At 39.5% G+C, this 13,147-nt stretch overlaps 1 protein-coding gene across 1 annotated transcript in view; it reads right to left on the bottom strand.

The window, feature by feature from the left end:
* The window catches only part of LOC106027030 (intermembrane lipid transfer protein VPS13C-like), a 74,566-nt gene that overhangs the window by 42,979 nt on the left and 18,440 nt on the right, over positions 1–13,147 (bottom strand). Inside the window, exons 6-7 of the mRNA XM_063243578.1 lie at positions 5,938–6,046; positions 2,756–2,816 (exon numbers count right to left, since the gene is read on the bottom strand). The gene's annotated coding sequence lies outside the window, so the exon portion shown is untranslated. The remainder of the gene's footprint in view (positions 1–2,755; positions 2,817–5,937; positions 6,047–13,147) is intronic.

Raw genomic sequence — 13,147 nt, 5'->3', positions numbered from 1 at the left:
TAAAGGGCTGGTTAGATGGAAAGATGTCCTTATGGATGGGCCCGGATCCAGTGATTAGCTGGACCCGAGGTGCGGTTTGTGTCTTCCCACAGGAACCAGGTCGCGAGCCGCTGTGGGTCCCGGAAAGATTGACGCGAGCAGTAAACTCCCCACCAGTTCCTGATAAAGCACAGGAGGATAAGCCCGCGGACACAAGTCAACTCGACCCTTCTGGGACCGACGCTCAGCGCCCGAGACCATCTACAAACTAAAATGTCTGGTTTGGAGCTTTTTCTATTCTGTGGGTTCCTATTAATCACCCCTGTGATATGCTCAGATTCCACAGAACCACCACAATATCTTTGGGGTCCTTGGCACCACCCGCCCACATTGGCACCTTTTTCGGTGGCCTCGCCCGCCTCACCCAGGGTTTACACCATCAATCAAACAGTCCTTGATTATGACCCACCCGCTTAACTCCGGTCGACCCTCCATTTCTCTTCCTTCTGTCCCACGATTACCTCTTTTTGGATCCTAATTGCCATGGCTATCCTAGTAGGGCTTGTGGTTATTAAATGCTTGTTAGATCGCCTCATACAAACTCAGCAGCAGGTTAAGATCACAGCTATGGCAGCCATGCAAATGGCAGCAGGTGGCCCATCAGGCCAGCAGGCCGCCGCATATCTCCTTCACATTGCAGAACATCAGCTATAAGAGCTGAGTGGGCAAGCCAATGACGGGTAAGACGGGAAAAGCCCTCCCGGTCAACCTAAGACAGGCTCCACTCAGATATACATGGCCTATAAGGCCAGGGGTCCCTTCTGGAGTCAAATTATTGGCATTGAGATGCGAGACCAAGGGTACTGCAGTGCCATCCGCCCCAAAGGTTGGGGGGAAGGCAGGAATGAATGTCTATATGCATCCAGGTACGGTTCACAAAAGCCTGGCCCTGCGAAAAAATGAACCACTCACCTTGAGCATGGTCCTGGCGCAAGGATATGCACAAAACAGGGTGATGCACAGCAGGGTATAGACCTCTACATTCTCTCATGCCTCGGCCTACAAGGTAGGCCCACTCCTAGGTGTCTAACAGCAACAAGGTCATAGACACCTTGGAGGGACCCACAGACCATCCTATTTTAATAAATAAAAAAGGGGGAGATGTGGGAAGCCACCTGAGATGGCGCCCATTTCCTGCTTCCGGGTTCTTCCCGGCCTGAACAAGCCCGCCAAATTGTCATATCTGCCCAGTTACCCGTGACGCTAGCCTATCAGCTTGTTAGGCGCGCTTCTCTGTGATTGGATACTGCTTCCCCTTATAAGAGGTTGTTCCTGCCCCCAACGGCGGAAGAGGAACCAACGTTGAGGGTGGCGGACCTTGTTAGGTCCGGTTCGCTGTACGTAATAAAGTTTGAGAGCTGATCCTGCTCGCCCTCTTTTTTCTCAATCTCCACTCCATTATTTACTTTTTTATTTTTATCCATTTAATTAAAGGGAAAAATATAGCAGGATATAATATAATAACCCACTTTGACTTTCTATTATCTTGATTTGAAGCCCTGTATTACTCTCACCATCTTGTTTTTGACTGAGGTTCCTCTATTCTGTTTTGCTGGATAGTATCAGGTTCGAAAGTTCAGGCATCAGCTGAGAAGATAATGAGATTCATTATAACGCCCATTCTCGTTGACTTTTATCTACTTTTGAAGACCTACAATGTCTCCAATGGTTTGGTTTTGTCGGTTTTGTTCTTTACTGTTTTGTTCAATTGTATTATAACTAATGGTATAGGCAATTCTATTAGAGATAGCGGGAGGCATTATGGTAACCATTGTTGATCACCTTGTATTATGTTTTTATATTATCTATTATGTCCACCCTTTTGACTTGACCGATTCTGTTCTGTTATGTCTCATTTGGCTTTACTCTCTTCCAAAAAAGCAATAAGAACCATGGGAGCAATGAAACCCAAAATGTGTAATAGTCATTGTACAAAAGAGAGGAAAAGAAAGTGCTCTAAACTATATAACTGCATGTATATTTAAGTGTATAAGATAGAATATGATATCACAGAGTTTTATTAGATCATTGAACAGAACTGTTTGCAGTATCATTGATGGAATGTCCACTTTACAAGCTTTAATTTTGTGACTTGAACAATTATTTCTAAGATGACAATATGTAATCCATTAACTAGTGATTTCTTACTGTTCATTTTTTTTCTGCAAATCTGTATAACTTGTACCCTTTCTCTGCTTTTTTTTCTTTTCTCCTTAAATAAAATTTTTTAAAAAAACAAACAAAAAAAAAAAGAAATAACCAAACTGAATCACTTATGTGTCTCCCAATGTGACAGATCTACGTAAATACATACACATGCACAGCCACCTAGAAAATCCGTTTACCTGTATCAAGTGGTAGCACTTAGCCCAACATACATTTTCCACCCCACTTTTCGCACATATTAAGATAGTTCTTATTCCTTTCAGACTATTTGCTATTTAGATATATTTGTAAATTTAAATTTTAAAATTTAGTATTTTAAGTAACTTTTAAAATTGGTATTTAGATCTACTTGTGGTAAGAAAAATGAAAATGAAAGAATGTCATGTAATAAGAGCATCACCAAAAATGTTGAATTTCTACAAAACTGCAGCAACCTAATATAAAAAATGCATTAGCTAGTTGCAGACATAGTTGATTTTAGGCAATTCAGCTTATGATTCACAGCAATATTTCAGAGGTTCCACCAAAATCAAAACCAAGGCAACATTACCAGTAGACTAAGGCTCCCCCAGGGTAACACCAAATGAGAGCGGCCGCTCCGGATCAGTGACCTGCCAAAGGAAAGGGACATCAGGATACATGGAAAGTGAGGGTGACCTGTGGCCCATCCCTTCCAACAGTGGTGGGGAAAAATGATTATAGGTGAGTCATACAACCCAACTGACAGGAAGGAAAGAAAGGCCCGGAAAGAGCAGGTCAGCACCCATAGCACCAGGGACAACACACTTCAGGATCTAATATGCTTTCCCAGGTTCAGAGACTCAGTAACCATCGCTAACAGAGTCCTAGAGAGAGTTAAGGAGAGACCGTCTTCAAGACACTCAATAACACTGCCACTAACTCCTTTTTATAACACTTAAAATTGTCACAATTAGAAACACAAATTGCTTCTTTGGGCCTTTACTTTTCTTGACAGTGCTTTCTTACGAAGCATTTCTACAATGCTTTGTTAAGAAAAATTAGATTAATATTTAATTTCCTGTCTTTTCATTCAAAATCTACCCATGTTAAACTTTTGTTTTATTCCTGAACTTTTGGTGTAAGTTATATTTACAGAGTGTTCAGAGCTTTCCACAGGATGCACAGACATTATCTGAGACATCTTGAAGACAGTCAAGTTACCAAGAACCCCTGCATTGGGCCAGGGATGTAGCTCAGCAGCGCAACACCTGCCGCAAGCACAAGGACCTAAGTTTGATTCGTGGCACCCAAAAGAGAGACAGAAAAAAAAAAAAAAAAAAAAGAACCACTTGATCATGATAGAAATGAGCAAAGCACAAAGAAATACTAGTATAATATTCTAAGTAACCCAAGACCCCAAAATTTTACCACACGCTCTTCTTAAACAGGAAAAATGCATATACGCCCTCATATAGTTGATACTGTGCACTCTTAGCCTTATTTGTAATTAATGCAGGTAATGATTTATAGCAAAACACTTCCCTATTTCCTTACATTCATCTTTTTGTACCTACAGATAAAATATTCTGTGGCTATTTCAGAAAGAACTTCAACAACACACAACTCCACAATCTCCACTACCCTATTCACAATTACTATTAGCCAGTGAGCACGTTTATGATAAAAAATACTTTCCCATTGATTTTTTGTTTTATGAGAGAAAGTCTCAATATATACTTCACACTGGTCTTAAAACTAAGTAGCCCAGGGCCAGGGATTTAGCTCAGTGGCGTAAGCACCTGCCTGGTAAGCTCATGATTGTGAGTTCGATCCCTGCTACCAAAAAATAAAAAATAAAAATAAGAAACTATGTAGACCAAGCTGACCTCAAGCTCGTGTCAACCCTCCTGCCTCAGTTCCCCAAGTGCTGGAATTACACACATGTGCCACCACGCCAGGCTATTTTTCCCACCTCTTACATTCTGTGTTTCTCATAGCTTTTTAGCTATAACAGGAACTCTTTATGCTTTGTAATGTTCTTCTTTAGATAGTTCTAAAACATTTTTGTCACCAATTAAAACATGACAGATGTTACTTACCCTATTCCTGTGCATCTCTTTTTTACTAAAAGGAAAGAAATAATGTACCTTTCTAATTATACTGGGTCAGTAAAAAGCTTAGTTTAGGTTCAAACTGAGGCCTTCATCCAATAATATGTCAGGGTGATTTTTTGCTATTTTCCAAATTGACAATGTATAAATCCAATTCCAAGTCCACACATTTGTTTACTATAAAATGATGTGGCTTTTGGGCTGGGGATTTAGCGCAGTGGCATAAGCACCTGCCTTGCAAGCAGGCAGTCGTGAGTTTGATCCCCAGTACCGATAAAAAGGAAAAAGACAAAAAAAAAAAAAAAAAAAGAAAGAAAAATGTGGCTTTCAACAATCTTTTCTCTTAAGAGTCCACTTCTTATCATTAGGGAGTTTTGTGTTCATTTACGTATTTCCAGTAAGTAACTTGCTTTGCCACCATCAGTATCTGAGGGTTCACATTTCTTCATAGTTTTAACAAAATCTTTCACTCTCCTGTGTTATTTTTGTGTGTTAGAACATGAGCTTTTATAATGTGTTTTGTAAGACATTTATGTTAATGAAATTCATCTGAATAAACTCTGTAAAGCCAGTGTATAAACCTACTCTAAAATAGAGATCCTTTCTGAAAAGCTACCAGTGTGCTTGAGTACTAAGCACAGAGAGCTAATCAGGAAATGAAAATATACCTACTGTCAGTACTGTTTAATTCAAACCCAAAACAAAAAAGAATGCAGATTCATTTTTAGAAAGATGGACTAAGATTTCCCCTTTCTTGAGTAAATAATAAAAGCTAAAATTTCTAAACCAAGAGCATTCTACCACTGAACTACACTCCCTGCCCTTTTCTAACGTTATATGGACACAGGATCATGCCCAATTGCCCAGCTCACCTCAAACTTAAAATCCTCCTGCCCTAGCCTCCCAGGAAGCTGGGATTATTCCAGTGGACCCCACCCCTGGTTTATTTCAAGCTTTAACCTCAGGGAAACAGACACAATTCAAGATACATTATACTTTAGCTAAATTCTTATCAACTAATGGTAAGCTTTTGGTCATAAGTGAAATTTTTGGTTTCTAAGTATAATGTCGCATATTGTAAGTAGCTGTGGGTGGCTTAATCCACTGAGTAGAAGGGAAAGAGAACGGCACCACACTCAGACGACCATTGTTTTAGTCCCTTTCCTATGGATGACCACTACCACTGGTTATTTAATAAACTCCAGGAACTAACTGCTCAGATCCTTAAAGTTATCAGTCTTAACGCATAAAACAAAATTTTAAAAAACAGAGGACAACACGTGGTGGTTTCATGTCACCTTTACATATGTGCGTACTCAATGAAAAGAGCCCAGTGCAGAAAACACATGCAAGAACATTAATCTCAGATTCTGGGGAGATACGAGAGTCAGGCACAAAAGCAAATGCCTCTACTGACTGCACTGAGATCACTGAAGCACGAGGGGCACAAGTTCAAGTCCTGCACGGGCCCCTTCACAAGACACTCGAAAAATTTTTAAAAGGTCTAGGACTGTAGTTCAGTAGTAGAGTAACTGGGTTTGATCTGCAGTACTGCAAAAAATAAAAAATAAATCATGTTGGGTACAGATGAACCATACAAACCAAGACTATTATATAATATACATTTGTTAACTTAAACCAAATAATTGAAATTACTTACATCATTTTCATATTTAATGTGAATGTCTGTGATTTTCACTTGTACATTTTTATTATTTGAGTTGCCAATTTTTCCAAAAATGTATCCTTTTTTGCTTCCTTAGGCTTATCTATTAAAAACAGAAAACACAAGCTCAAGCCGTGCCATTCTCACAGCACCATGTAACGGACGCCCGAAGGAGAGGTAGGGACAGCTCAGAGGAAATTACACCTGCCCTAGCGTCGTTACTTTTTCTCAGATTTAGTTTAGATTTTAATGTGATTTTCAACTTGAAATTCATACTTGAAATTAAATTAGAAGCTAACATTCATTTTACCTTCTGAGATAGATCAAGTGGCAATGTGTGTAAACAACACATGGCATAAAAACTACTTTTACCTACCTTTTGAGCGATCAAGACCTTTAAAACGTTTCTTAAAATGTTTTTTGTGCTTTTTACGCTTACGTCCTTCTCAGTGGAAGCATATTAGTGAGAAAAGGATAAAATTCAAGTTAGCAGACAAGAGGATAGAAAAGAAAATAAGAACATTCTTCCCAAAAGCAAATTTTGGTATGATTCAACTTACTCTAATCAATACAAACACAAATTCATAGACCTCCTTTAATTTACAATAACATTTCTAGTAAAGAATAACCTTCCTTAATCTAGAAAATAACCTAAAGGTACAATTATACAAAAATGGGATAAAATATTCACTTGCAACATCCTTTATACATTACTTATTACTTGACAAAAGTTCCCCTTCGATTTTAATACTACCAAAATATTGGAAATGTAATAATGACAGAACTTTCAGAGGAAGGTTTGGATAAATGTGTGGCAGGAACACAAGTGAAATGGGTGGGCAGGATGCCGACAGATGACTCCCCAGATGATCCGCCTCGCAAACAAAACCCATGAGTCAAGGATGCAAAGAACATGAGAGTGACAGGAAATGCTCACAGAACCATGCACTGAACTGCCTTAGTAATTCCCTTAAACCTCATCCTTTGTTACTTAGCAGTGACTCAGTGAACTCCGGAATTAACCGACACCCGCCTCTCCCAAGCCCAACTTCCAATCCTTCACCCCCAGCTGCCCGCTGGGCATCACCTCCAGTTCCAAATCTGAGGTGGCCTCCGCATGGCTGCCCTGCTTCCTGCCTACTGAAGGCCCTTCTTTCCACCCACCATGTAGATTTCTTCTGAATACTACCCACAGCCTGTTAAGCCCTTGTTCAAAATTAGTTAAAGGCTCTCTGACGCCTGCCAGATAAAATTAAATCATGTTTGCCTGACAAAAAAGAGCTCTTTTGTGATGTAACCTCAGACATCCCTGTCTGCTTCTATCTCCAGCCACTCATCTTCATAATGGAAACTTCAGGAATATTATTTGTAATTTCCAATACAAGCCGTACTTTACAAAGTCTACTGTGTAAAATATCATTCCCTAAAGCTGAATTGTCCTCCCAGAAATTACCTTCTAGCAAACTTCTAGGAGACCGGGAAACCTCAGGCTCAGCACCTCTGTCTGGGTGTAGCCTTACTTAACTCCTCTAAGTAATGTGGGGTCAAGTCTCACTTGGAATTCCAGCAAACACAGGGAATCCCAGCACTACACTGCATTCACGGTGTTTACACAAGTCCCTTGCCCTGAAGCAGGAGGTTTCCTCTGGCAGTCTGTTTGTTTTAGGGCAGGGTGTAAAATCTGGGCACTGTTAAAATGAATTCCAAAAAAACCCACATGTAAACATTATAACGAAACATATAAAGTCTATGTAACAAATTGACTTGTTGATTAATTGTATTGCTATTCATAGACTGCATGTTATACATACATTTGAGAGCATATACATGAAATTTAGCTTGAAATTTTACTTTGTTTTCTTGATATTTGTAAACTGTTACACTACTAAATTAAGAATCAACTTCAGTTTATAAGACTAAAATCCCAAGTTTCAAGGAGAAAATATCTACTAAAATATGTAACAGAATCTGGGTAGTACTAATAATAGTATTTCTAGTCACAGTGATAGTCTGGACTCTATTTCATTTATAAATTAAAAATACATGCCAGGCATGGTGTGATGCACCCCTATAATCTTAGCACTTGGGAGGCTAAAGCAGGAAAATGAAGGCCAAGTTCCAGGTTACCCTGGACAACATAACGAACTCAGGCCAGGTTAAACTACATAAGGAGATCCTGTCTCAAAAAACAAAATTAAATAAATAAATAAAAAGACTGAGTTCTCAAATACCATGTGAAAACAAACAAGTAAGACACTAGCTCTGAAAATCATTCTACCTGGCTAGAACAGCAGGGTCTCTTCTTGTCTGACCTGTCCTTGTTGTTCCAAGGTTGTTCCAGCCCCTTGTCACGTCTCTGAACTCCATGTTAGAGATGCCACATTACACTTCTCTGAACGGTTTCACAGCTGAGTACTACATAGTTCCTTAGAGAACATTTCTAACTAATCTGGTAAATAATAAATCTATTATTCTCAATCATGCTCTAAAGCAGTTTTCAAATATTTTGGTCTCAGGATCCTTTGACACACTTAAAACCTGAGGCTTTGAAAGAGTTTTTATCTTTTGTGGGTTGTAACTTACTGATATTAATTATGCTGGAAATCTAAAACAGAATTTTTGAAGTATTTTGATTAATTCACTAAAAAAATAAACTATTACATATATAATTACACAGACAGCATATAGTTAAGAAGACAAGCATATACTCCTAAACAAAAACTTGGAGTGAGAAAGAGTCACACGGTTACAACCCTTTTAACAGCTGGCTCACGACACAGCTGGATTCATGTGTCGCCTCTAATTCAATCTTTTGAGATACGTTGTTCTGACTGAAGGATATGGCAAAAACATCATTTCACTACAGATACGCAATGGGAAAGACAAATATTTTCATGACCTTTCCAAGTAATTATGAATACAACATTCCAAGTGGTAGTCTCTTAAAGGCAGTTGTCTCATGAAATCTAAAACATTATCAATGAACTTTTCACCAGCATTAAAATCAATTGGTTTGCTCTGCACTTTAACCTTTTAAATGATTTATTTCTATTCATTACTAGTGCATTTGGAAATGTTGCTTATCTGAACTGTGCAAACCTGTCCAATGTTGGGTCATTTCCTTATTTAATATCCAAAGTCCTATCTGTTACTATCACCAACAGTCTCATCAGAAAAGTCTTCTAAGTATTAAGAAATGTCAAGCTCAAAGTAGCAAGTGTAAGGTTTTCAAAACTCTTAAAGTATTCCTCAGTTACTTTGTTCCATCGAACAACTCCCAAATCTGAATAATGATAATCCGTCAATTATTTTTTCAGGTAAACATGATTTTCCATTTAAAAAAAGCAACCCAACTGCATGAACACTTTCTTCAGACCTACCCCTTAAGTACACTTGCTCTTTTGTTGCATATGACATTAAAGAGACATGTGATCAAAGTTGCAGTTTATTAAAATTGTAATTTTCCTACTTTAAGAAAAATGTTAATACTGAAAAGGCAAGGTGGTAAAGAACACAGCCACTACCAACGCAGCAGGGTGCCCTGCCTTGAACCATGAGCCAGCAATTTACTATCGCATTTGTGCCAACAGGGCAAATGTCTGACACTGTGCGAAATCAAGCAATATCTTAGCATGATTACGAAAATGCTTTTGACTCTGAAGAACCACTGTCCTAGAATCAGAAAAGAAAAAAAAAAAAAAAACCTGACACCAAAAGGGGAAAGAACATATGTTTGGAAACTGAAAAGAAATAATCATGAAGTACACAGGAATTCCTGGGTAAGTGAATGAAAATATCATCAACAAAATTAACTGTTCCCATTTCAGAATCATCAATATTCTGGATCTCATTTTTTATCCAAAGTAATGCACATTACAAAGGAAGAAGAAAACCAAATCCATTAGGTGTTCCTTTATAATGACTTCTCCACTGCTTTTAACAATAGCACCCAGGGATTTTGTGAGGTATCTCACTAGGCCACTAGTACTCATTTGTACGTTGGGGATGGGTCATACCTAGAAGGATTAAAAAATACAGCAGACTACAGAAAACCACAACCGAAGGTAGGCGGTGTCTTCCTGTGTCATGGCGTCAATTGCAAGGCCAGGGCACAAAAGGGAACACTAGATGTTTGCTACACCATTATTTTTTGCTTCTATTCGCTGTGGACTGCTTAGAAAGAACCTGGGAGACCTCCAAACTACACAATGTACCGGGGATCGAACCCACGACTGTCTGCTTGCAAGGCAGGTGCTTATGCCGCTGAGCTAAATCCCCAGCCCCAATAGTTGTCCTTTCAAACACGTATATCAAAATGAGATGAAGAGTTTTTCGAACATGGCGGACAGACAACAGCAACTACTGAAGGCTCTCTAAAGGCTCGGCTCAGAGGCCAGGAATGATGCGGACTAAGGAGATACGAACCAGTAGAGATATGCTCTGCTGACTCAGGAACGAACTGGGCTGAGAGAATCCAACTTAGAATACAGTCCTGGCGCTAAAATAGGAACAGAAAAATCTCGGTGTGGAGGCTTGACCCCGCGCCAGTGGAAACCGCGGTTTGGATTTCCCGCCGCCCGGCGGCTGGCTGCCTCCACAGCGGCTCGGCAAGGAGAGACGCGCAGAAGCTCGGGAATGGGAGTCTGCGAACGGAGTCGGAAACAGGACGGACAAGGAGGAAAACTGACTGGTGGCGAGGTGAGCGAGAAACTGACTCCCTACCACAGTTTAACTCCAGCGGAGGTTTTTCTGGGCTCGGGCAGTCCTGTAAGAGCAGGGCGCGGTGGCAAGTGCAGCCGCACATTCCCCTCTCGGACGGGATTGGTGAAAGGTGCCTGGCCTGAGTGACGCTGCTGGCGGACTCCCTAGGCTGGCCTAACCCAGATCCCAGAGCCTGACGGTGGCCCGGAGGAGCGACCGACTCCTGCGTAGGCTGCCTCCTCCGCGACTCCCTGGTACGCAGCGGTGGGCGCGAACAACTAGCCAACGCAATTTGATCAGGCTGTGGCTGACAGGCAGGGAAGCCGGGCCTCCTGTGTAAGATTGCATTTTATAAGGAACAGAAAATATGGGGAAGGGAAGCAACAAAAAAGGCTCCTCGGCCCCCAATTCTGAGAAACAGGCAATAGTGGACACCGCACCAATATACATTAAGCGCCATTTAGAGAGCCTCATAGACCAATTCAGGAATGAAGTTATCAATGACCTGAAGCTAGAAGTATGCAGAATAGTTAGAGAAATGCTAAGCACCACCCACGAAAAAGCAGATGGTGGAATGGAAGAACAGAAAAAGAGGGGAGAATTGCTTGATGGAGAAAACAGAGAAAGCATTGAGTATGTGAAGCAGGTGCAAAGGGACTATCAAGAAATTAAGAAGTCTACCCAAGACTGGCATAACAGCTTGAAAGAAACTAAGGACAGACTATCTGAATTGGAGGGCAGACTTGAAACATGGGAGAATGAAATGAAAAACTTCTTAAAAATAACAAAGAAACAAACAGCAATAATACAAAGACAAGAAGATGATAACAGGATCCATAACTTAAGGATTAAGAACATAAAAGAAGAAGTAGGGACACAAACAAGTGAACTACAAAAGCTACTCACAGAAATAATCCAGGAGAATTTTCCTAATTTAGCAAAAGGTAAAGATACTCAAATGTATGAGGCATACAGGACCCCAGCTACCTACAACCCTAACAGAGAAACACCCAGGCATATAATAATAAAAATTCCAGAAATTCAATACAAGAACAGAATATTAAAAGCTGTAAGAGACAAGAAACAGATCACTTACAAGGGAATACCCATCAGAATTACAGCAGATTTCTCTTCACAAACCATCAAATCACGAAGAGCATGGGGAGAAATAATTCAAGCTTTGAAAGATAATAATCTCCAGCCAAGATTGAGATATCCTGCACAACTGTCCCTGGAAATTGATGGAAAAACGAGGTGCTTCCAGGATAAAGAGGAACTGGGGGAATTTGCAACCACCAATTCAACCCTACAGAAAATATTGCAGGATATTCTAAAAAAAGAAAAATACAAAGAACCCAGAAATAGTGGCAGGGAGGCCACAAGGAATGGAGCAGAGAACAAAATGAAGAAGACAAGCTACTGACAGCTACTGACAGAAAAAGAGCTCAACAGAAACGAGACAGAGAAGATTGGATGATAGGAACAGCTTTTTTTGGAGAAAATGACATCTTAATAGGTAATGCTGATTTAGTACCATCTTGTTTTGAAGTCTCATCTAGCTTTTGTTCTTCTGTCTCCAATGGTCTAAACAGGTTGTATCTTATTGGATTTTATTATGTACGATAGTATAAGCAAAAACTTTTAAAGACAAGGAGATTATACAGAAACCATTGTTCATTTTCTGTTAGTTGATTCTAAATACCCTGTAATGCTGTCATTCTCTTAAATGGTTTTACATTGTTTTGATATACTTAATGCTACAGTATATGAAGTTGTACTCAAGGACTTCAGGGAGGGAGTCAATATGGTAACTATTTTTGGGTCAGGATTATCTGGTGGTGAAACACTATTCTGCTTAAATGGTTATGTTTTGATCTGCCCTGTTTCGCTGTTATGCCCTCTTTTTTCTCAATCTCCACTCCATTATTTACTTTTTTATTTTTATCCATTTAATTAAAGGGAAAAATATAGCAGGATATAATATAATAACCCACTTTGACTTTCTATTATCTTGATTTGAAGCCCTGTATTACTCTCACCATCTTGTTTTTGACTGAGGTTCCTCTATTCTGTTTTGCTGGATAGTATCAGGTTCGAAAGTTCAGGCATCAGCTGAGAAGATAATGAGATTCATTATAACGCCCATTCTCGTTGACTTTTATCTACTTTTGAAGACCTATAATGTCTCCAATGTTTTGGTTTTGTCGGTTTTGTTCTTTACTGTTTTGTTCAATTTTATTATAACTAATGATATAGGCAATTCTATTAGAGATAGCGGGAGGCATTATGGTAACCATTGTTGATCACCTAGTATTATGCTTTTACATTATCTATTACCCTTTTGATTTGATTGACTCTGTTCTGTTATGTCACATTTGGTTCTACTCCCTTCCAAAAAAGTAATAAGAACTGTGGGAGCAACAAAACCCAAAATGGGTAATTGTCATTGTACAAAAGAGAGGAAAAGAAAGTGCTCTAAACTATATAACTGCATGTATGTTTA

The sequence above is a fragment of the Cavia porcellus genome, unplaced genomic scaffold (genome assembly GCF_034190915.1).
Source record: "Cavia porcellus strain 051 isolate PalLab524CR breed Dunkin Hartley unplaced genomic scaffold, mCavPor4.1 scaffold_38, whole genome shotgun sequence".
NCBI classification, from domain to species: domain Eukaryota; kingdom Metazoa; phylum Chordata; class Mammalia; order Rodentia; family Caviidae; genus Cavia; species Cavia porcellus.
This window is presented reverse-complemented; position numbering and strand designations above follow the sequence as displayed.